Source organism: Triturus cristatus, chromosome 12 (assembly GCF_964204655.1).
Source record: "Triturus cristatus chromosome 12, aTriCri1.1, whole genome shotgun sequence".
Classification (NCBI taxonomy): Eukaryota; Metazoa; Chordata; class Amphibia; order Caudata; family Salamandridae; genus Triturus; species Triturus cristatus.
Window position 1 is genome coordinate 724,284,207 of NC_140595.1, and position 24,133 is coordinate 724,308,339.

Here is a 24,133-nt window from a genome sequence, read left to right on the forward strand (position 1 = left end):
AAAATTTCTAAGTGTCGATTTTTGAAACTTACAAATATTCTTTAAAAATCGTACCAACTGTGAAAACGTAATTGTTTACCTGTTTTAGATAGATGTCCCAGTACTGAGCTTAGGAGCCCAGCACTGGATTACAAAAGTAACGAGAACGCACTTTACCCGTAACTTGAATTTTCTTCCATAGGAAACCATTGACTGTTTTTCTGTGAAATTTCTTCTAAGTGTCGATTTTGCAAACATGTAAATATTCCTTAAAAATAAATCGCCTGTATAACTTAAACGCAGTTTCTCAACTGCTTACAGGTGGTACAGTAGTGCTGGATCTAGGATCCAACACTGACCTAGAAAAAGTAACCATAACCCCACTTACCTGCTAAGTGAATTTCCTTCCATAGGATAACATTGGTAATTTGATCAGCAAAAGTTTCTAAGTGTCAACTTTTAAAATAGCAAAATATTGCTTAAAAATCACAACAGTAACTAAAACGAATTTACTCACTTGTTTCCAAGAACTGTCCCAGGACTGAATCTAGGATCCAGTCCTGGATTTAGAAAAGTAATCCTGAAAGTAATTAATTGCATATAACTTAAAATTCCCATTGAGCTCAATGTATTATTGTGATTCAAATTGTGTTGCCTATTGCAATAAACTGTAACTATGACCTGCAAAAGTCAATTGCCTATTGCAAAGTATTTAACTAAAGCATCTCATTCTGAGAAAGTATATTTTGATACCTATTGTTTGTTCTAAAATAAAACAACAATATCTTTTGTATGCAAACCAATGGCCTAGAGTTCAGTTCTTGAGTGTGTGAGACCATTTGCTGACTGAGTGTGTACAACAAATGTTTTACACTGTACTCTGATACTGCCTTACTGCTCGGCAAGCTACCACTTTAGAGAGTAAGGTTATATCTAACTTTAGCCTCTGCCAAACCTCTGGGGACTGGGGACTCTGTGCACACTGTACCTATTTGGGAACAGTATATACAGAGCCACTTTCTCACAGTAGTGATAAAGTGATTAGAGTCCTAAGGCCAACATAAAGATACAGCAAAACGTGAGGTGAAAAGCAAAAAGGTTGCTGGTAGGCCACCTTAAGGATGCCAGGTCTAACAAAAACTGAACTAAGGATAACATGAGTAAAACATCAGGTTTCTCTACTGCATTTGGTGAGACAAGTGGGCCTTCTTTTATCTTCCATTCAAGCAATCTTTGACAGACCCCTTTATTATAGAGCTTTTCAAGGATTAAAGATAAGGCACTTACAAAGGAGTCCCAAATACTCAGAGATGGTTGACTTCTGTAATATGGGTCGTAGACTAAAAGCAGCGCAAAAACAGAGTGCAACAGGGTCCAAAAAACTTGAGTGCCACAAGAGAGTTTGAATGCAAGCGTATCCTTTTACAGATCCAGAGATATACTCATGCAATTTTTGTTTTTAGGACAGAACGTGCATGATGAAAAAAACATTGTTTTTAAAAAGCGCATTGCAGAATATCAGTACTTTGATGTGGGAAAACTTCAAAACTTTCAAACAAAATATTTATAGGCAGCTTACAGCAAGTTGTTGTGGCCGAGTGGTTAAGGCGATGGACTAGAAATCCATTGGGGTATCCCCGCGCAGGTTTGAATCCTGCCAACAACGAGAATCTTTTTATTATCGGCTACAATTTCAGAAGTTAACCTTTAGTATTTCTTCCATTTCAGTTTTATAAATAGGTGGCTTATTTTTGTGTCACTATTGCCTCTCCACATATTTGTTATCGCTACCTCTTTCATGTCTTTGCTACACCTCATTCCTACTTTAGCACTGGTGTAAACGCTTCAAATTATTATACGGTTGCTCTCTCATTCATACCTGCGCATGCACTTGAAAGTTACTTTACCAATAAAAGACGCAAAGAGAGAAATAGAACAAAAGTGCTGGCTGGATTGGCAAACACACTTCATAAAACTGCATTTTCTTTTTTATTCTCCCCCGTGTTACATGCTTCACCTCCCCATGTGTAATTTCTCTTAACCTGCTGTCCCAGGAAGAGAATTTCATCTACAGGCTCTTTCTGTGTTTTTTTCCCTAGTCTGTCTTTCCCATTTCTTAGCTGTGTAACTGTTCCTTTACGCGCTCTATTTAAACGCCATCAATCTCATTTGAGCTCCTTGCTCCCGCTTCTGTTTTCTCCACCTCTCATACTGCCAGTTCTCTCTTTCTCTGTGATTGGTGGCTACTTTCCTGAGCTTCCGAAGCCACGTGGTTCCTGCCTCTTGTTGTCAGACTTGAATTGGAAAAGGAACCATATTAACAAGCCTTTACCACTCACACACGGCGGAAGTTTATACTTTAATTCAGTGAGCTAAGAAAAGCGTGTTGTGGGTCCCCTACGAGCCATGGTGCTTGCTTCATCATGATTTGGCACCAGTCATTAGCCGCAGCTCTGCTAATGAGCCACTGAGGTCAGTTTCAATATTTACTCAAAAACATAACCATGCAGCCCACCCTCAACTGTGTATTTATCTTGCTTTTCTGCTGTTCGTGTGATTAGCTGGGAGGAGCTCACGGCGACATCCTCCCTATAAAAGTGTAGATGGATCACTCTCTAACTCTTTCTTGCTTCACATACAAATGGCTTGAAAGGTGCAGGGAAGATGCAGGTCTAATAGACAGAATAGAAGGTCTGTGCCAGGTGGGTTTCTCTGCATTGGTGTCCCATCACAGGTCCGCAAGTGTAATGTGTGATCTTTGACTCCTGGCATTTCACAAGCAGGCGGCCAGGAAACGGTTTCAGCCTATCAACCACTGAGGAGACGCAGCCTCTGAATGAGGAATGAGGAAGCAATGAATACATCCAGCCTATCACAGGAACAGCCCTGAGTGTTCCGAATTATAAATTCTCCATGTCACTGTATGTCGTTGAGCCCAAGTAGCTCGCCGTGATCGTATAGTGGTTAGTACTCTGCGTTGTGGCCACAGCAACCTCGGTTCGAATCCGAGTCACGGCATTGTGGTTGGCAATGTCACGGCAGTTGGGTGTTAATTTTACAGAATTAGCAAATGTACCAGTGGTTTTTGTAAAATGTCTATTAAAAACAGATCCTTTCAAATATTTAAACCATCTAACAACAAATGATTTAAACTCCCATGATTATAAGCTGTAGCTATAATGTATTTACTTACATAAATTATCGTTCTTGAACCTATTGGGGGTGGAGGGGGAGCGGAGCTCACCCCCCAGGTGCAGTTGAGTGACCTGTGTTGTGGCTCTCTAGAGGGAAGGCACAAATTTTGCTGTCACCCAGCCCAATCCAGACGTGTATTGGGGCCAGGTTTCAGGCAAATAGAGCAGTAAGTGCAGAGAAATGTTCACTCTCTAAAAGTGGCATTTCTAAAATAGTAAAGTTAAATCCAACCTCACCAGTAAGTAGGATTTTCAATAAATAAATAAAGCTACTCCTCTCCGATATGGAATTACCAAATTAAAAGTATAGGGGAATACACAGAGCTAACCTATGAGAGGGGTAGACCTCACAGTAGTGAAAAATGAAATAGACTGTTTGGTACTTACAGGACACGCGAACCACCAAAGTACATATCTTATTTTTTACTTACATAGCATCATGCACCTAGGACTACCTAGGGCCTACCTTAGGTGTAAATTATATGTAATAAAAGGGGAGTTTAAGGCTTGGCAAGTAGGCTGGGACTCCCCTGGGAGACCCCTGAGTCTATGCCCAGAACCATAACTCTGCCAGTCGAGTACTTACCTAAAAGCCGATAACTCACTTTTCTTCCATAGGCTAACATTGAGTGGTTTCACTTGGAAATTCTTCTAAGTGGTGTGGAGTTTTGGAACTTTAAAATATTCATCTAAAATCAGCCGAACAACGAATTCTGATTTACTCACCTGTTATCAGGAGAGACCTCAGTGCTGCATCTTGGAGCTCGGTACTGACCCTGAAAAGTAATTTTAACCGTACTTACCAGTAACTCGAATTTCCTTCCATGGGATATCATTGCCTGCTTTTCGCTGAAAATGTTCTAAGTGTCGATTTTTGAAACTTACAAATATTCTTTAAAAATCGTACCAACTGTGAAAACGTAATTGTTTACCTGTTTTAGATAGATGTCCCAGTACTGAGCCTAGGAGCCCAGCACTGGATTACAAAAGTAACGAGAACGTACTTTACCCGTAACTTGAATTTTCTTCCATAGGAAACCATTGACTGTTTTTCTGTGAAATTTCTTCTAAGTGTCGATTTTGCAAACATGTAAATATTCCTTAAAAATCGCCTGTATAACTTAAACGCAGTTTCTCAACTGCTTACAGGTGGTACAGTAGTGCTGGATCTAGGATCCAACACTGACCTAGAAAACGTAACCATAACCCCACTTACCTGCTAAGTGAATTTCCTTCCATAGGATAACATTGGTAATTTGATCAGCAAAAGTTTCGAAGTGTCAACTTTTAAAATAGCAAAATATTGCTTAAAAATCACAACAGTAACTAAAACGAATTTACTCACTTGTTTCCAAGAACTGTCCCAGGACTGAATCTAGGATCCAGTCCTGGATTTAGAAAAGTAATCCTGAAAGTAATTAATTGCATATAACTTAAAATTCCCATTGAGCTCAATGTATTATTGTGATTCAAATTGTGTTGCCTATTGCAATAAACTGTAACTATGACCTGCAAAAGTCAATTGCCTATTGCAAAGTATTTAACTAAAGCATCTCATTCTGAGAAAGTATATTTTGATACCTATTGTTGGTTCTAAAATAAAACAACAATATCTTTTGTATGCAAACCAATGGCCTAGAGTTCAGTTCTTGAGTGTGTGAGACCATTTTGTGGAAATATGGATTTTTCTGGTCAGTTATGTCCCCTATCTTGGACCCCAACGGTTCTATGTGCATGTCACAAGTACATGTATGTTCCCTCCAGTTCCAGTTATGAAGACGCAAATACATGTGCGTCCACCGTCAACATGTCCTCTGTCAGATCCGCCATGAATAGGCCGGATATTCCATTCCTAAGTACGAAAGGCCACCGGCTTTATATGGTTCACTTATGCCATTTTACAGTCCAGGCAAGTAGGCCCAGATTCTGTCATCAAACTCCTCTTGCTTTCTGCCTCTGAAAACTCCAGTTCGAGCCTGCATCTGTGACCATGAACTTTGTCTCATTCTCTGCGCGGCTCACGAAGCCTGACATCAGCCTATTCTCTGCCAAGAACTGTATTTCACCTTCGAATTATCTGCTTCCCCCTCAGCCGATGCATTCCTGCCTAGTAGTTTAAGTAAACATTCTTCCAGTTACCAAGCAAAAGGCCCGGCTTCTCTGTCCTCATGCAAGTAATTCATAGTCCTGTTACCATGGAATATTCCTACCCCCTCGCTTTCAGTGTAGACATTTAGACGCTTGTACACGCACGCACAGTCAGTATAGAACAGATTCTGTCCGAGAGTCCTTCTTTTATGGATAACATAGTTCTTTAAACATAGGATGTTAGATATGATTTGGGATTAGGTTGACTTGACCCCCCAGACTTTTCGTCTCCACATGTAGAGCTAAATGTCAAGTCCCCTTCGCCCCCTAGTTACACGTCAATCATACGTCATGCTGCTGCGCGCGCATCTATGCCAAGTATTATCTTATAGATCCACCTATAGGTGACATCATAACCAATTATGTTCCTTTTTACTCCTTGTTCCACCCATTTTCGGTTACGCAGACAAATCGTCATTTTCCTTATCAATTGTTACGCCTATTGCATTCGCTTCATTGTAATGTATGTACTATAAAAGTCATTTCATGTCAATAATGTATGTACTTCACTTCCTGAACCCCCGTGGTGATGGAACTTGGAGCATCCGATTATAATCGATTATTGGAATAAAGCCCATTCCGAACCTCTAATACCACGGATTCTGCCTCTCATTTTACTGAGCTATTTTATTATGTTTCTGTATCAAATTCAGTCCTGGTAAAGGAAAATTATTTACCACATGAATGGCGCCCGAACAGGGACACTTTCTCATCTCACGCGCCGGCGGTGAGTTGCAGGCCCGGTCTCCTGCCACAGCTGGACGGACAATAACGCGTACCAGCAGGATTTCCTGTATCTCCCTCCGGTCAAGCGGGGGCGACTGAGACTGCGATCAACACCCAGACGAGGCGGTGAGAAGTGCGAAGTATCCCGACCAGAGCCTAGCTGAGAGAGCAAGATCCGAGGTATACAGAGACCCACCAGTTCGAAGTCAAGCCCAGTGTCCGACGAGTCGAGTCGAGTCCAGTCCGGTTCAAGTTCAAGTTACCGAGGCCTTCCGTTTCCGAAGCTACCCGGTGAGTACCATTGCTGGGGAGGCATTTCTGACGTGCACATAGGTTGTGCCGGTCAAGACGGGTTTGGGTACACAAATCCGGTCTGCACTGTTTTAGCAGTGTATCTGTACTGTTTAGCAGTATATCAAGTATTCCGAAGTATCTAGTTATTGTCAAGAATTAAGCTTGGTGATTAGTTATGCAGACGATCATCATTGTTTTTTTCAGTTAAAGGTTTAATGTTAAATGTTTAATGTGTTTAAAAACGTCCTGCATATTGTGGTATGAATGACTGTTCATTATCGTGTTTATTGTATTAAGTCTGTTCAAAATCAAGTATCAGGTCAGTTGGTCAAAATCAAGTATAAGGTCAGTTCTCAATATGCCGCTCTTTTCGAAATTAAGACAGATCACTACTAGAAAAGGGGTTCTCGAAGAAGCCGTTCCTATTCCTCCTAGGGACACTCCAGGGCACTTTATGTATCACAAACATGGCTTAGACGCTATATTATTTCTTGATTTATGGGTAGACTACACCAAGGGATTACCAGAAAGTCAGAGGTGGCCCACAGCGGGAACCTGGGATGCAGAGTGCATCATGAAAGTTGAGGAAGAGTTATGGAAAAGGAAGGTCAGACAGTCACAGAAAGACGCCGTTGAGTTATGGCGTAAAGAATCTCATAGACGCACAGAAAAAGCACGTAGACAGGAAGAAAAGAATAAAGAAAGTTCAAATAAAGTTCGAGAGAATCTATTAATTGAGGAAGGTATCCGAGTGAAATCAGAACAAGTAGATAGGCAAAGAAACGCCCTTATGAATGGTATGTATCCCCTTCTGGCCGAAGGATTACCTAAGGCTACCCCAGAAATACCGAAAGACTTGCCACCCCCATTGTTCCCAATAAAAGTACATCCTAAGGGGCATCCTAGAACCGCAGAAGATGTTTTTCTTTCCTCATATTTAGATGACGCAGCTCCCGAATATGCTAATTCCGCCCCGCATAGACCGCATACCAGGGAGGTCCAACGCCAAGATCCAGCACCCGTATCCTTACAGCAACAAATCGAGTCACAAGTTCTGGCAAGCACATCTGTTTCTGCATCCGCTCCTACAGCTACTTCTATAGCTGTGTCCACACCTGTAGTAGCTGTGTCACGTTCGACGAATCCTTTCACGCCCGACACCCCAGATGGGGCTACGGGAGGTGCTAGCAACATTTTTTCTACGCCACCCAGAATAAATAAACTTACTTTTCAAGAGTCAGCACATTCACGTACACCCAAACTCATAAGTGCCCGTACGCTGAAAGAACTTCTTATAGATTGCAGATATGACCCTGTGCCCGGTAAAGAGGACGAAATGACCCTGGCATCATTGCGTATCAGACGAGCCGCAGTGTATTTAGGAAAGTTACCAGGAATGACTGCGCATCTAGATAATATATACCATTTTGTCCAAACAGGGCGAGATCCAGAATGTATTAACAGAGCTATGGAATACCAGAAAGTAGAGATACAGGGGGAACTGTTACGTTTCCTCATAAACTGTGTGATTAGAAATCAAGACCGACCGGGGGTAGACCCGGAAGCAATGCAAATTCTTACAAGATGGAGCCAGAATATATCAGAAGGGAGACATGATAAACAGAATTGTATAATAGCCATGTGCCGAAAGATCCGTAAAGAAATAGAACGCCTACACGAAGAGAGATTAGAAGAAGACGAGTTCGAACAAAGCGAGGAAGAAGGGTCAGGACTGCCCACAGGACAGTCAGAAACTATAGCCTATGTAGGTAGAGGAAGATCTTGTAATAATAATAGACGTCTTACTGACTCGATACGTCCGATATGTCCAGATAATAACAGGAATTTCCAAATACCTATAATTAATATAAGGTCAAACGAGCATTCGTTCCAAACCGCCGACAAACTACTCCAAGAACGAAGGGGTTATCATTTTCTCGATTCTATGGATGAACAAGATTTAGCCAGGGCAGCTGTCCATTGGGTGGACAGTCCCGGAAAATATAGTGATGATACAGTAGCACGCACATTTTTGAATCTCACCCCAGACGAACAGAGGTTAGCTGGGATTTATATGATTCAACAAACTCATTATACTATATCGGAGTCAGCATTCGGACCCTGGTCCCTTACCTGACATATTGACCGAATTGCTTATGAATAAATGGAGAGGTTCAGGTACTAAATTAATTAAAGAAATTCTAGAATCAAGAAAGCAGTATATTCTTTTTGTATGCGCAGAGCATGTCTCGTTGCCCGTCAAGGAAAGAACCACGTATCACATGGATAGACAGAATCCCTTACGAGAAGTGCACCCAATAAAAGGCGAGGACAACGAGTTTAGGCGCGTATTTGTATATACGCCCATATCAAAAATAGAATTGTTACAAATGAAAAAAGTGGTACCCAGTCACGACAAAGATCCAGCGGGTTTTCACCGAGAAATTAAAGACATGTTACTCATGGGAGAGTACACCTATCCCGACATTATGACAATATTAAAGGTATTGATGCCTGCTGGCATTTATGAGAAACTCAAGGAAAAAGAGTGGGAGGTAGGAGACCAAAAGATAGAATGGTCAGTGTTAGAAGCAGAAGAAAAGGCCCGAACTGCAGGAGCAGGACTTGGGGATAAAACTAAGGCATTACCAGGTTTATTAGTACAGGTACTGCCACGTTTATTAACTACGAAAAAGGAAGATTGGGGTACAATTTCAGCCTGTAAACAGAAGCAAGATGAAGACACTAGTGATTACTATGCCCGATTTGAAAAATGTTTTGGTATAAATAGTGGCATAAAAGCAAGTAGTGAATCATACCCACATCTGTTTGTAACAAAATTAGTAGAAAATGCCCTGCCACCAGTAAAGAATAGAGTATTAAAATTCGAGAGTACCTGGCAAGGTAACACTCCATCACAAATGTTACAAATGTTACAGTACCATCACAATAGAATTAGAGAGGAACAAGAACATGAACACAGACGCATGAAAGACACGAAAATGAAAATGCTAGTTTCCCAGACAGTTCCAGCTGAAGGACATAAAAAGGGTATGACACATTCCGATTCAGCAGGACCTGTAAAAGGGACATGCAATTATTGTAAAAAGCCAGCTCATTACGTACACGATTGTCCAGTTTTGAAACATAATATCAGCATAGGTAAAACACAAGAAAGATCACGGCCACTTAGACAAGATCAGAATGAACAAGGAGCTCCGCAGCATGCCCAGGCCATGCCAGCCGCACAACAGCCAGTACAGTTTGTGCCAGCTGCACCACCGTTGCCTGTTGCTGCCACACAGACAACAACACGACAAATGTATCAGACCGCACAGTATGAATATCCTGAGTATCAGCGTTACGCATGAACTAGCCTAGAGAGGGAAGTTGACTTACCCCTTATCGAGATACCTGTAGATCAAGAAGGACCTTATGTACACAGTGAATTATTAGGTCAAGATAGAAAATTTTTACTCGATACAGGGGCAAGTCGAACAACTATAAAACGTAGTGAAGTTCCAGGGGCACCCCTCTCAGGCTCACAAAATATTTCCCTTGGTTTTTCAGGAAAACCTATTGTTAATGAAGTGTCACAACCTCTGCCACTTACGATAGGACCTCTGACCCGAACTACAGATTTATTGCTTACTAAATCATGTCCAGAAAACCTGTTAGGAATAAAAACATTAAAAGCTCTAGGAGCTATAATATGTTGTTCTCCGGAAGGAGTAAGATTGTTTTTACGTGATTTTAAAGGTCACTATGTATCTAGAGACATGGATCCCCGACTGCAGACTTTACCTACACGTCTATGGGCACAAGGCCCTACTGATGTTGGTTGCATGAATATTACACCATATCGAGTTACACTAAAGGCAGGAGTGGTGCTACCACGAATGCGACAATACAAGTTACCCCCAGATGCTGTAGTGGCTTTACTACAAATCATTGACGAGCTCATTACCCAAGGAGTAGTTGTAGAAACAGACTCCAATGTATGTAATTCACCAATAATTCCGATTCTTAAACGAACAGATCCAAAGGCCCCGCCAGTCTATCGATTGGTTATTGATCTGCGCGAGTTAAACAAATGCATTGTGCCACAATTCCCTGTGGTCCCAGATATCTCGTCATTACTGACAGCTATTGATTCCGAAGCGACATTCTTTACTGTAATCGATCTCAAGAATGCCTTTTTCAGCGTCCCAATAGATCCGGAAAGCCAATATTTGTTCGGATTTAGTTTAAATGGACGTAGCTTTAAATTCTCATGCGCACCTCAAGGATTTACAGAAAGCCCCAGCATCTATAGCCAAGCACTGAAACGAGAACTTGACAGTATCCACATGCCAGTTAACACTGCCCTGCTTCAATACGTCGATGATCTGCTGATCACCGCCCGAAGCGAACCTGAATGTGAAAAAGCATCACTGACAGTTTTACAATTTCTAGCCGAAAAGGGGCACAAGGTGTCCCCTTCTAAGCTGCAATTCTGTGTCCAGCGAGTTGTTTATCTTGGACACTCGCTGTCCAAGGAGGGAAGGCAGCTTACACCCGACCGCATTCAGTTAATAGCTAACATGCCAATGCCCAAGACACAAAAGGAAGTACGGGCTTTCATAGGCCTCACTTCATACTGTAGACAGTGGATCCCTCAATATGCATTTCTAGCAAAACCACTCATTCAGTTGACAACACAGGAGGCAGCCACATCGACTGTTCTCCCTTGGACTCAGGAACATACACAAGCTTTTGAAAGCCTAAAGAAAGCTTTATGTCAAGCACCTGTTTTAGCAACGCCATGTTACAGAAAACAGTTTACACTTTTTGTTACAGAACGCGAAGGTACTGCCTTGTCAGTACTCACACAGGAACAAGCAGGAGCACACAAACCATGTGCTTATTTTTCTAGTACATTAGATCCTGTAGCTCAGGCTTTGCCTGCATGCCTGAAATCAGTAGCAGCGACAGCATTAGCAATCAGACAAAGCGATGCCATAGTGTTAGGACATCCATTGACAGTTCAAGTACCACACACAGTAGAAGTCCTTGTAAATAGAACGCAAACACAACACTTGACTATAGCGCGACTTACAGGGTATGAACTTACATTGTTTCAGCCACATATAGAAATCAGACGCTGTAACACATTGAATCCTGCCACACTTCTGCCAGTAACCGGAACAGACCCACTAGCTCATGACTGTATTGAAGTTATTACTATAACGACAAAACCCAGACAAGACTTAACCGATGTCCCATTGTCAGATCCAGACCTGACGTTGTATGTAGATGGTTCATGTATGAGAACGAGTACAGGAGAGTTAGTGGCCGCTTACGCAGTCACAACAGATACTGAAGTCATTGAAACTAATCGTATAAATACTTTGTCAGCTCAAGCCGCAGAGCTCATCGCTCTGACACAAGCCTGTATTCAAGCCACGAAAAAAAAAGTCAACATATACACTGATTCACGTTATGCATTCGGAGTTGTACATGACTTCGGCGTGCTGTGGCGAGAGAGAGGTTATTTAACTTCCCACGGTGCCCACATTCAGCACGGACCCCTCATTCATGCTTTATTAGATGCAATACATCGACCCACTGCAATATCAATTATGAAATGTAAGGCTCATACGAAGGTTACTGATATCATTTCCCAAGGCAACGATCTAGCCGACAGAACAGCTAAACAGACTGCTCAAACTCAAACCCCCGACATGACAAAGACAACAGTCCCGACACCGACACAGTGTATGACAGTCAAAGATCCTACTCTTGACGTAATTGACATACAGACACATGCTACACAAGACGAAATAAAGAAATGGACTGAATTAGGAGGGATCCAAACGGACCAGGGATGGATGATGAAGGAAAAGTCTGTATGGTTCCTTCCTGATTCAATGGTCCAAGTTATAATTAACACTACACATAGTCCAGCACATCTCGGAGAAAAAGCTATGCTAGACAGCATTCAACACATTTGGTTCAATAAACATTTACGAGCAGCCGCAAAGCAAAAAGTCCGTACCTGTATGATCTGTTGTCAGTTTAACCCAGGAAAAAGCGTTCCCGTAGAACAGGGTGGATTTCATCCTCCTGATCACCCTTTTGAAGTGCTCCAGATGGATTATATCCAGATGGAACGATGTCGAGGATTCAAATATGTTCTCGTAGTTGTCTGCGCTCTGTCCCGCTGGACGGAGGCATACCCGGTTTCAGATTACACTGCCCCGACTACTGCCAAACAGTTGGTTCGAGAATTCTTCCCACGATACGGTTTACCACGTGTTGTCTACTCAGATAACGGCCAGCCGTTCTCATCCGAATTAATGAAACATGTTTCACTTCTGCTAGGATATCAGTGGAAATTCCACTGTGTTCGACACCCCGAGGCAGCAGGTCTAGTAGAAAGACATAATCAGATACTGAAAATCAGACTGTCCAAAATATGCAGAGAGAAAGGTGTCGACTGGGTAGTAGCATTACCAGTTGCACTCTTTTACATGAGAATGGTAGCACACTCTCGAACAGGGCTATCCCCGTATGAGGTGATCTTCGGCAGACCACCAAATATGTGGGGGACGCCCATACCACGCAAAATAACTGATGTTGACTGTAATATGCTGACAGATTACTTGGCTTCCTTGATGTCTGCACTACAATCTTGTCGTTCACAGGTTGCTGCAGCATTTCCCGACAACACTGAGGTGAAACCCCATGACGTAGTTCCGGGTGATTTCGTGTTTGTGAAAAATTTCGACCGAAAGACTCAGCTGGAGCCCAGGTGGAAGACACCCAAGTTGGTTCTGCTGACCACAAGAACAGCCGTGAAGATCGAGGGCCGCAAGGGCTGGATTCATTCAAGTCATATCAAGAAATTTCATGGACAATCCTCGGATATAGACATTGTGCCCTGCACTCCCTCACAGACTGATTCAAAACTTCCTTTGGTTGAAAAAACTGAAAATGAACTCTATAAAGTTAAATTGAGACCTAGAACGTCAGACGATTTGATTGTTTAAGTCCTCTCCTAGGTGAAGCGGTTGAATCTGTCTCTGACATGTATCCTCTAGACCTAAATTATGGACAGTCGCGAAAAATGATGAAACGACAGGCTTATTGTAAATCACTGCGTAGCCATTGCATAGTGACATTAATAATCTTGTTTTTCTTGAGTCTTTTAATAATTACTGCAAGCATATTGTTGCACATATATTACCCTATTTCTAGACATGTTTATAATGTTACTGCTGAACATTCTTTTAGTGACTTACCTCCGCATGAATTGTCTTATAGACTTGCGCTGCGCAATAACACTTTCATTAGTATGTTACATCATTCCCATCAGACTAGTAATGCCACTAATTGTTGGGTGTGTGGTCGGCTCCCTCCCTATCAGAATTATGAAGGAGTCTTGCCATTCTTTCCACACCCATTTACACATAACGGCTCCTGTGGAGCATGGTTTAGTTTAATCAATTCCATAGACTCAGACACAGCAGTTTACCAAGATCAGTGGGTATGGGGAAACCTGAACCTAGTTTTACTCAAGGTCTGCTACCCTGACAAGGAGGGTCGCCCCAAAAGAACAGGAACTAATCTAGAAAATGAAGTATATGGATTAGGTAATTTTACACCTAATCCCATGATTCTAAATGTCATATCCGAAGTTGAACTAGTCTTACCCACCATGTCAGTATTCCCAGCAAAAGGGGAATTATGTGTAAGAAAGGTTGGTTCCATACATATGGGCCATAGTAAATGCACTACTATAGTAGAATTCAGTGATCAAGGCAAATCTTCATTTAGAGCTTATCACCACTCCTACTTTATATGTGGTCAGACTGCATATATGCGTCTGCCTCTAGACTGGGATGGTACCTGCTACATTGCATTCCTTTTGCCACCTGTTTTTCTAGCTCCTCCGGATTATTACAGAAATATTCATTTAGTACACAACAGAGAGCGGAGAGATCTCCCAATTGTCGATTACACTGAAACAGCATGGGAAAAATACACAGATTTCAATAAAGGCATCTTTCCCTATATAGGTACTGTTACTAATAGTAAACTGATACGTAGATTAACTAGAACACTTGAAGCAGTAGTGAATGAAACTATTTCCGCCCTAGGCAATTTAACAGAAGAGCAGTCTGCTATGCGGATTGTTGTGCTTCAAAATCGTCTTGTCCTCGACGTTATCCTGGCCGATAGGGGCGGAGCTTGTAGGGTCATCGGATCAAGCTGCTGCGTATTCATACCAGAAAATTCGCCATCAGTATATAAAGCCATAACTCGCCTTCATAAGATTGTAAACCAGATACACCAGAACCCAGGCACTTGGACTTGGTCCAGTTGGTTTTGGAATGTGATATCCGCCTGGGGATGGAGAGTTCTATCCTTCCTAGGTATTGGCCTTCTCATACTATTCAGTTGCTGTCTATGTCTACAATGTGGACCAGCGATCTGTGGCCTGTGTGCCACATCGTGTATTCCACCACCAAGATTTCGTTCGTCCCGGAAGAAGAAAGAAGAACAAATGATGTTATATTAACAGATCAATGGATTGATGAAGATTGATATCTCTTAACGGGCAAGTAGGGGACAAGGAGGGAATGTGGAAATATGGATTTTTCTGGTCAGTTATGTCCCCTATCTTGGACCCCAACGGTTCTATGTGCATGTCACAAGTACATGTATGTTCCCTCCAGTTCCAGTTATGAAGACGCAAATACATGTGCGTCCACCGTCAACATGTCCTCTGTCAGATCCGCCATGAATAGGCCGGATATTCCATTCCTAAGTACGAAAGGCCACCGGCTTTATATGGTTCACTTATGCCATTTTACAGTCCAGGCAAGTAGGCCCAGATTCTGTCATCAAACTCCTCTTGCTTTCTGCCTCTGAAAACTCCAGTTCGAGCCTGCATCTGTGACCATGAACTTTGTCTCATTCTCTGCGCGGCTCACGAAGCCTGACATCAGCCTATTCTCTGCCAAGAACTGTATTTCACCTTCGAATTATCTGCTTCCCCCTCAGCCGATGCATTCCTGCCTAGTAGTTTAAGTAAACATTCTTCCAGTTACCAAGCAAAAGGCCCGGCTTCTCTGTCCTCATGCAAGTAATTCATAGTCCTGTTACCATGGAATATTCCTACCCCCTCGCTTTCAGTGTAGACATTTAGACGCTTGTACACGCACGCACAGTCAGTATAGAACAGATTCTGTCCGAGAGTCCTTCTTTTATGGATAACATAGTTCTTTAAACATAGGATGTTAGATATGATTTGGGATTAGGTTGACTTGACCCCCCAGACTTTTCGTCTCCACATGTAGAGCTAAATGTCAAGTCCCCTTCGCCCCCTAGTTACACGTCAATCATACGTCATGCTGCTGCGCGCGCATCTATGCCAAGTATTATCTTATAGATCCACCTATAGGTGACATCATAACCAATTATGTTCCTTTTTACTCCTTGTTCCACCCATTTTCGGTTACGCAGACAAATCGTCATTTTCCTTATCAATTGTTACGCCTATTGCATTCGCTTCATTGTAATGTATGTACTATAAAAGTCATTTCATGTCAATAATGTATGTACTTCACTTCCTGAACCCCCGTGGTGATGGAACTTGGAGCATCCGATTATAATCGATTATTGGAATAAAGCCCATTCCGAACCTCTAATACCACGGATTCTGCCTCTCATTTTACTGAGCTATTTTATTATGTTTCTGTATCAAATTCAGTCCTGGTAAAGGAAAATTATTTACCACAATTTGCTGACTGAGTGTGTACAACAAATGTTTTACACTGTACTCTGATACTGCCTTACTGCTCGGCAAGCTACCACTTTAGAGAGTAAGGTTATATCTAACTTTAGCCTCTGCCAAACCTCTGGGGACTGGGGACTCTGTGCACACTGTACCTATTTGGGAACAGTATATACAGAGCCACTTTCTCACAGTAGTGATAAAGTGATTAGAGTCCTGCGGCCAACATAAAGATACAGCAAAACGTGAGGTGAAAAGCAAAAAGGTTGCTCGTAGGCCACCTTAAGGATGCCAGGTCTAACAAAAACTGAACTAAGGATAACATGAGTAAAACATCAGGTTTCTCTACTGCATTTGGTGAGACAAGTGGGCCTTCTTTTATCTTCCATTCAAGCAATCTTTGACAGACCCCTTTATTATAGAGCTTTTCAAGGATTACAGATAAGGCACTTACAAAGGAGTCCCAAATAATCAGAGATGGTTGACTTCTGTAATATGGGTCGTAGACTAAAAGCAGCAAAAAACAGAGTGCAACAGGGTCCAAAAAACTTGAGTGCCACAAGAGAGTTTGAATGCAAGCGTATCCTTTTACAGATCCAGAGATATACTCATGCAATTTTTATTTTTAGGACAGAACGTGCATGATGAAAAAAACATTGTTTTTAAAAAGCGCATTGCAGAATATCAGTACTTTGATGTGGGAAAACTTCAAAACTTTCAAACAAAATATTTGTAGGCAGCTTACAGCAAGTTGTTGTGGCCGAGTGGTTAAGGCGATGGACTAGAAATCCATTGGGGTATCCCCGTGCAGGTTTGAATCCTGCCAACAACGAGAATCTTTTTATTATCGGCTACAATTTCAGAAGTTAACCTTTAGTATTTCTTCCATTTCAGTTTTATAAATAGGTGGCTTATTTTTGTGTCACTATGGCCTCTCCACATATTTGTTATCGCTACCTCTTTCATGTCTTTGCTACACCTCATTCCTACTTTAGCACTGGTGTAAACGCTTCAAATTATTATACGGTTGCTCTCTCATTCATACCTGCGCATGCACTTGAAAGTTACTTTACCAATAACAGACGCAAAGAGAGAAATAGAACAAAAGTGCTGGCTGGATTGGCAAACACACTTCATAAAACTGCATTTTCTTTTTTATTCTCCCCCGTGTTACATGCTTAACCTCCCCATGTGTAATTTCTCTTAACCTGCTGTCTCAGGAAGAGAATTTCATCTACAGGCTCTTTCTGTGTTTTTTTCCCTAGTCTGTCTTTCCCATTTCTTAGCTGTGTAACTGTTCCTTTACGCGCTCTATTTAAACGCCATCAATCTCATTTGAGCTCCTTGCTCCCGCTTCTGTTTTCTCCACCTCTCATACTGCCAGTTCTCTCTTTCTCTGTGGTTGTTGGCTACTTTCCTGAGCTTCCGAAGCCACGTGGTTCCTGCCTCTTGTTGTCAGACTTGAATTGGAAAAGGAACCATATTAACAAGCCTTTACCACTCACACACGGCGGAAGTTTATACTTTAATTCAGTGAGCTAAGAAAAGCGTGTTGTGGGTCCCCTACGAGCCATGGTGCTTGCTTCATCATGATTTGGCACCAGTCATTAGCCGCAGCTCTGCTAATGAGCCACTGAGGTCAGTTTCAATATTTACTCAAAAACATAACCATGCAGCCCATCCCTCAACTGTGTATTTATCTTGCTTTTCTGCTGTTCGTGTGATTAGCTGGGAGGAGCTCACGGCGACATCCTCCCTATAAAAGTGTAGATGGATCACTCTCTAACTCTTTCTTGCTTCACATACAAATGGCTTGAAAGGTGCAGGGAAGATGCAGGTCTAATAGACAGAATAGAAGGTCTGTGCCAGGTGGGTTTCTCTGCATTGGTGTCCCATCACAGGTCCGCAAGTGTAATGTGTGATCTTTGACTCCTGGCATTTCACAAGCAGGCGGCCAGGAAACGGTTTCAGCCTATCAACCACTGAGGAGACGCAGCCTCTGAATGAGGAATGAGGAAGCAATGAATACATCCAGCCTATCACAGGAACAGCCCTGAGTGTTCCGAATTATAAATTCTCCATGTCATTGTATGTCGTTGAGCCCAAGTAGCTCGCCGTGATCGTATAGTGGTTAGTACTCTGCGTTGTGGCCGCAGCAACCTCGGTTCAAATCCGAGTCACGGCATTGTGGTTGGCAATGTCACGGCAGTTGGGTGTTAATTTTACAGAATTAGCAAATGTACCAGTGGTTTTTGTAAAATGTCTATTAAAAACAGATCCTTTCAAATATTTAAACCATCTAACAACAAATGATTTAAACTTGCATGATTATAAGCTGTAGCTATAATGTATTTACTTACATAAATTATCGTTCTTGAACCTATTGGGGGTGGAGGGGGAGCGGAGCTCACCCCCCAGGTGCAGTTGAGTGACCTGTGTTGTGGCTCTCTAGAGGGAAGGCACAAATTTTGCTGTCACCCAGCCCAATCCAGACGTGTATTGGGGCCAGGTTTCAGGCAAATAGAGCAGTAAGTGCAGAGACATGTTCACTCTCTAAATGTGGCATTTCTAAAATAGTAAAGTTAAATCCAACCTCACCAGTAAGTAGGATTTTCAATAAATAAATAAAGCTACTCCTCTCCGATATGGAATTACCAAATAAAAAGTATAGGGGAATACACAGAGCTAACCTATGAGAGGGGTAGACCTCACAGTAGTGAAAAATGAAATAGACTGTTTGGTACTTACAGGACACGCGAACCGCCAAAGTACATATCTTATTTTTTACTTACATAGCATCATGCACCTAGGACTACCTAGGGCCTACCTTAGGTGTAAATTATATGTAATAAAAGGGGAGTTTAAGGCTTGGCAAGTAGGCTGGGACTCCCCTGGGAGACCCCTGAGTCTATGCCCAGAACCATAACTCTGCCAGTCGAGTACTTACCTAAAAGCCGATAACTCACTTTTCTTCCATAGGCTAACATTGAGTGGTTTCACTTGGAAATTCTTCTAAGTGGTGTGGAGTTTTGGAACTTTAAAATATTCATCTAAAATCAGCCGAACAACGAATTCTGATTTACTCACCTGTTATCAGGAGAGACCTCAGTGCTGCATCTTGGAGCTCAGTACTGACCCTGAAAAGTAATTTTAACCGTACTTACCAGTAACTCGAATTTCCTTCCATGGGATATCATTGCCTGCTTTTTGCTGAAAATTTTCTAAGTGTCGATTTTTGAAACTTACAAATATTCTTTAAAAATCGTACCAACTGTGAAAACGTAATTGTTTACCTGTTTTAGATAGATGTCCCAGTACTGAGCCTAGGAGCCCAGCACTGGATTACAAAAGTAACGAGAACGTACTTTACCCGTAACTTGAATTTTCTTCCATAGGAAACCATTGACTGTTTTTCTGTGAAATTTCTTCTAAGTGTCGATTTTGCAAACATGTAAATATTCCTTAAAAATCGCCTGTATAACTTAAACGCAGTTTCTCAACTGCTTACAGGTGGTACAGTAGTGCTGGATCTAGGATCCAACACTGACCTAGAAAAAGTAACCATAACCCCACTTACCTGCTAAGTGAATTTCCTTCCATAGGATAACATTGGTAATTTGATCAGCAAAAGTTTCTAAGTGTTAACTTTTAAAATAGCAAAATATTGCTTAAAAATCACAACAGTAACTAAAACGAATTTACTCACTTGTTTCCAAGAACTGTCCCAGGACTGAATCTAGGATCCAGTCCTGGATTTAGAAAAGTAATCCTGAAAGTAATTAATTGCATATAACTTAAAATTCCCATTGAGCTCAATGTATTATTGTGATTCAAATTGTGTTGCCTATTGCAATAAACTGTAACTATGACCTGCAAAAGTCAATTGCCTATTGCAAAGTATTTAACTAAAGCATCTCATTCTGAGAAAGTATATTTTGATACCTATTGTTGGTTCAAAAATAAAACAACAATATCTTTTGTATGCAAACCAATGGCCTAGAGTTCAGTTCTTGAGTGTGTGAGACCATTTGCTGACTGAGTGTGTACAACAAATGTTTTACACTGTACTCTGATACTGCCTTACTGCTCGGCAAGCTACCACTTTAGAGAGTAAGGTTATATCTAACTTTAGCCTCTGCCAAACCTCTGGGGACTGGGGACTCTGTGCACACTGTACCTATTTGGGAACAGTATATACAGAGCCACTTTCTCACAGTAGTGATAAAGTGATTAGAGTCCTAAGGCCAACATAAAGATACAGCAAAACGTGAGGTGAAAAGCAAAAAGGTTGCTGGTAGGCCACCTTAAGGATGCCAGGTCTAACAAAAACTGAACTAAGGATAACATGAGTAAAACATCAGGTTTCTCTACTGCATTTGGTGAGACAAGTGGGCCTTCTTTTATCTTCCATTCAAGCAATCTTTGACAGACCCCTTTATTATAGAGCTTTTCAAGGATTAAAGATAAGGCACTTACAAAGGAGTCCCAAATACTCAGAGATGGTTGACTTCTGTAATATGGGTCGTAGACCAAAAGCAGCGCAAAAACAGAGTGCAACAGGGTCCAAAAAACTTGAGTGCCACAAGAGAGTTTGAATGCAAGCGTATCCTTTTACAGATCCAGAGATATACTCATGCAATTTTTGTTTTTAGGACAGAACGTGCATGATGAAAAAAACATTGTTTTTAAAAAGCGCATTGCAGTATATCAGTACTTTGATGTGGGAAAACTTCAAAACTTTCAAACAAAATATTTGTAGGCAGCCTACAGCAAGTTGTTGTGGCCGAGTGGTTAAGGCGATGGACTAGAAATCCATTGGGGTATCCCCGCGCAGGTTCGAATCCTGCCAACAACGAGAATCTTTTTATTATCGGCTACAATTTCAGAAGTTAACCTTTAGTATTTCTTCCATTTCAGTTTTATAAATAGGTGGCTTATTTTTGTGTCACTATTGCCTCTCCACATATTTGTTATCGCTACCTCTTTCATGTCTTTGCTACACCTCATTCCTACTTTAGCACTGGTGTAAACGCTTCAAATTATTATACGGTTGCTCTCTCATTCATACCTGCGCATGCACTTGAAAGTTACTTTACCAATAAAAGACGCAAAGAGAGAAATAGAACAAAAGTGCTGGCTGGATTGGCAAACACACTTCATAAAACTGCATTTTCTTTTTTATTCTCCCCCGTGTTACATGCTTAACCTCCCCATGTGTAATTTCTCTTAACCTGCTGTCCCAGGAAGAGAATTTCATCTACAGGCTCTTTCTGTGTTTTTTTCCCTAGTCTGTCTTTCCCATTTCTTAGCTGTGTAACTGTTCCTTTACGCGCTCTATTTAAACGCCATCAATCTCATTTGAGCTCCTTGCTCCCGCTTCTGTTTTCTCCACCTCTCATACTGCCAGTTCTCTCTTTCTCTGTGGTTGGTGGCTACTTTCCTGAGCTTCCGAAGCCACGTGGTTCCTGCCTCTTGTTGTCAGACTTGAATTGGAAAAGGAACCATATTAACAAGCCTTTACCACTCACACACGGCAGAAGTTTATACTTTAATTCAGTGAGCTAAGAAAAGCGTGTTGTGGGTCCCCTACGAGCCATGGTGCTTGCTTCATCATGATTTGGCACCAGTCATTAGCCGCAGCTCTGCTAATGAGCCACTGAGGTCAGTTTCAATATTTACTCAAAAACATAACCATGCAGCCCACCCCTCAACTGTGTATTTATCTTGCTTTTCTGCTGTTCGTGTGATTAGCTGGGAGGAGCTCACGGCGACATCCTCCCTATAAAAGTGTAGATGGATCACTCTCTAACTCTTTCTTGCTTCACATACAAATGGCTTGAAAGGTGCAGGGAAGATGCAGGTCTAATAGACAGAATAGAAGGTCTGTGCCAGGTGGGTTTCTCTGCATTGGTGTCCCATCACAGGTCCGCAAGTGTAATGTGTGATCTTTGACTCCTGGCATTTCACAAGCAGGCGGCCAGGAAACGGTTTCAGCCTATCAACCACTGAGGAGACGCAGCCTCTGAATGAGGAATGAGGAAGCAATGAATACATCCAGCCTATCACAGGAACAGCCCTGAGTGTTCCGAATTATAAATTCTCCATGTCACTGTATGTCGTTGAGCCCAAGTAGCTCGCTGTGATCGTATAGTGGTTAGTACTCTGCATTGTGGCTGCAGCAACCTCGGTTCGAATCCGAGTCACGGCATTGTGGTTGGCAATGTCATGGCAGTTGGGTGTTAATTTTACAGAATTAGCAAATGTACCAGTGGTTTTTGTAAAATGTCTATTAAAAACAGATCCTTTCAAATATTTAAACCATCTAACAACAAATGATTTAAACTTGCATGATTATAACCTGTAGCTATAATGTATTTACTTACATCAATTATCGTTCTTGAACCTATTGGGGGTGGAGGGGGAGCGGAGCTCACCCCCCAGGTGCAGTTGAGTGACCTGTGTTGTGGCTCTCTAGAGGGAAGGCACAAATTTTGCTGTCACCCAGCCCAATCCAGACGTGTATTGGGGCCAGGTTTCCGGCAAATAGAGCAGTAAGTGCAGAGAAATGTTCACTCTCTAAAAGTGGCATTTCTAAAATAGTAAAGTTAAATCCAACCTCACCAGTAAGTAGGATTTTCAATAAATAAATAAAGCTACTCCTCTCCGATATGGAATTACCAAATTAAAAGTATAGGGGAATACACAGAGCTAACCTATGAGAGGGGTAGACCTCACAGTAGTGAAAAATGAAATAGACTGTTTGGTACTTACAGGACACGCGAACCACCAAAGTACATATCTTATTTTTTACTTACATAGCATCATGCACCTAGGACTACCTAGGGCCGATCTTAGGTGTAAATTATATGTAATAAAAGGGGAGTTTAAGGCTTGGCAAGTAGGCTGGGACTCCCCTGGGAGACCCCTGAGTCTATGCCCAGAACCATAACTCTGCCAGTCGAGTACTTACCTAAAAGCCGATAACTCACTTTTCTTCCATAGGCTAACATTGAGTGGTTTCACTTGGAAATTCTTCTAAGTGGTGTGGAGTTTTGGAACTTTAAAATATTCATCTAAAATCAGCCGAACAACGAATTCTGATTTACTCACCTGTTATCAGGAGAGACCTCAGTGCTGCATCTTGGAGCTCGGTACTGACCCTGAAAAATAATTTTAACCGTACTTACCAGTAACTCGAATTTCCTTCCATGGGATATCATTGCCTGCTTTTTGCTGAAAATTTTCTAAGTGTCGATTTTTGAAACTTACAAATATTCTTTAAAAATCGTACCAACTGTGAAAACGTAATTGTTTACCTGTTTTAGATAGATGTCCCAGTACTGAGCCTAGGAGCCCAGCACTGGATTACAAAAGTAACGAGAACGTACTTTACCCGTAACTTGAATTTTCTTCCATAGGAAACCATTGACTGTTTTTCTGTGAAATTTCTTCTAAGTGTCGATTTTGCAAACATGTAAATATTCCTTAGAAAATCGCCTGTATAACTTAAACGCAGTTTCTCAACTGCTTACAGGTGGTACAGTAGTGCTGGATCTAGGATCCAACACTGACCTAGAAAACGTAACCATAACCCCACTTACCTGCTAAGTGAATTTCCTTCCATAGGATAACATTGGTAATTTGATCAGCAAAAGTTTCGAAGTGTCAACTTTTAAAATAGCAAAATATTGCTTAAAAATCACAACAGTAACTAAAACGAATTTACTCACTTGTTTCCAAGAACTGTCCCAGGACTGAATCTAGGATCCAGTCCTGGATTTAGAAAAGTAATCCTGAAAGTAATTAATTGCATATAACTTAAAATTCCCATTGAGCTCAATGTATTATTGTGATTCAAATTGTGTTGCCTATTGCAATAAACTGTAACTATGACCTGCAAAAGTCAATTGCCTATTGCAAAGTATTTAACTAAAGCATCTCATTCTGAGAAAGTATATTTTGATACCTATTGTTGGTTCTAAAAAAAAACAACAATATCTTTTGTATGCAA

At 41.5% G+C, this 24,133-nt stretch overlaps 5 non-coding genes across 5 annotated transcripts; all 5 read left to right on the top strand.

Moving 5' to 3' along the window:
• Positions 1-1,563: 1,563 nt before the first annotated feature.
• TRNAS-AGA (transfer RNA serine (anticodon AGA)) lies at positions 1,564-1,645 on the top strand. Its single transcript has one exon. It is a non-coding gene; the product is annotated as a tRNA-Ser (tRNA).
• A 15,227-nt stretch (positions 1,646-16,872) lies between these two features.
• Positions 16,873-16,954, top strand: TRNAS-AGA (transfer RNA serine (anticodon AGA)). Its single transcript has one exon. It is a non-coding gene; the product is annotated as a tRNA-Ser (tRNA).
• A 1,281-nt stretch (positions 16,955-18,235) lies between these two features.
• On the top strand, positions 18,236-18,307 carry TRNAH-GUG (transfer RNA histidin (anticodon GUG)). The gene has a single exon. It is a non-coding gene; the product is annotated as a tRNA-His (tRNA).
• A 2,588-nt stretch (positions 18,308-20,895) lies between these two features.
• TRNAS-AGA (transfer RNA serine (anticodon AGA)) lies at positions 20,896-20,977 on the top strand. The gene has a single exon. It is a non-coding gene; the product is annotated as a tRNA-Ser (tRNA).
• A 1,281-nt stretch (positions 20,978-22,258) lies between these two features.
• Positions 22,259-22,330, top strand: TRNAH-GUG (transfer RNA histidin (anticodon GUG)). Its single transcript has one exon. It is a non-coding gene; the product is annotated as a tRNA-His (tRNA).
• Positions 22,331-24,133: the final 1,803 nt, after the last annotated feature.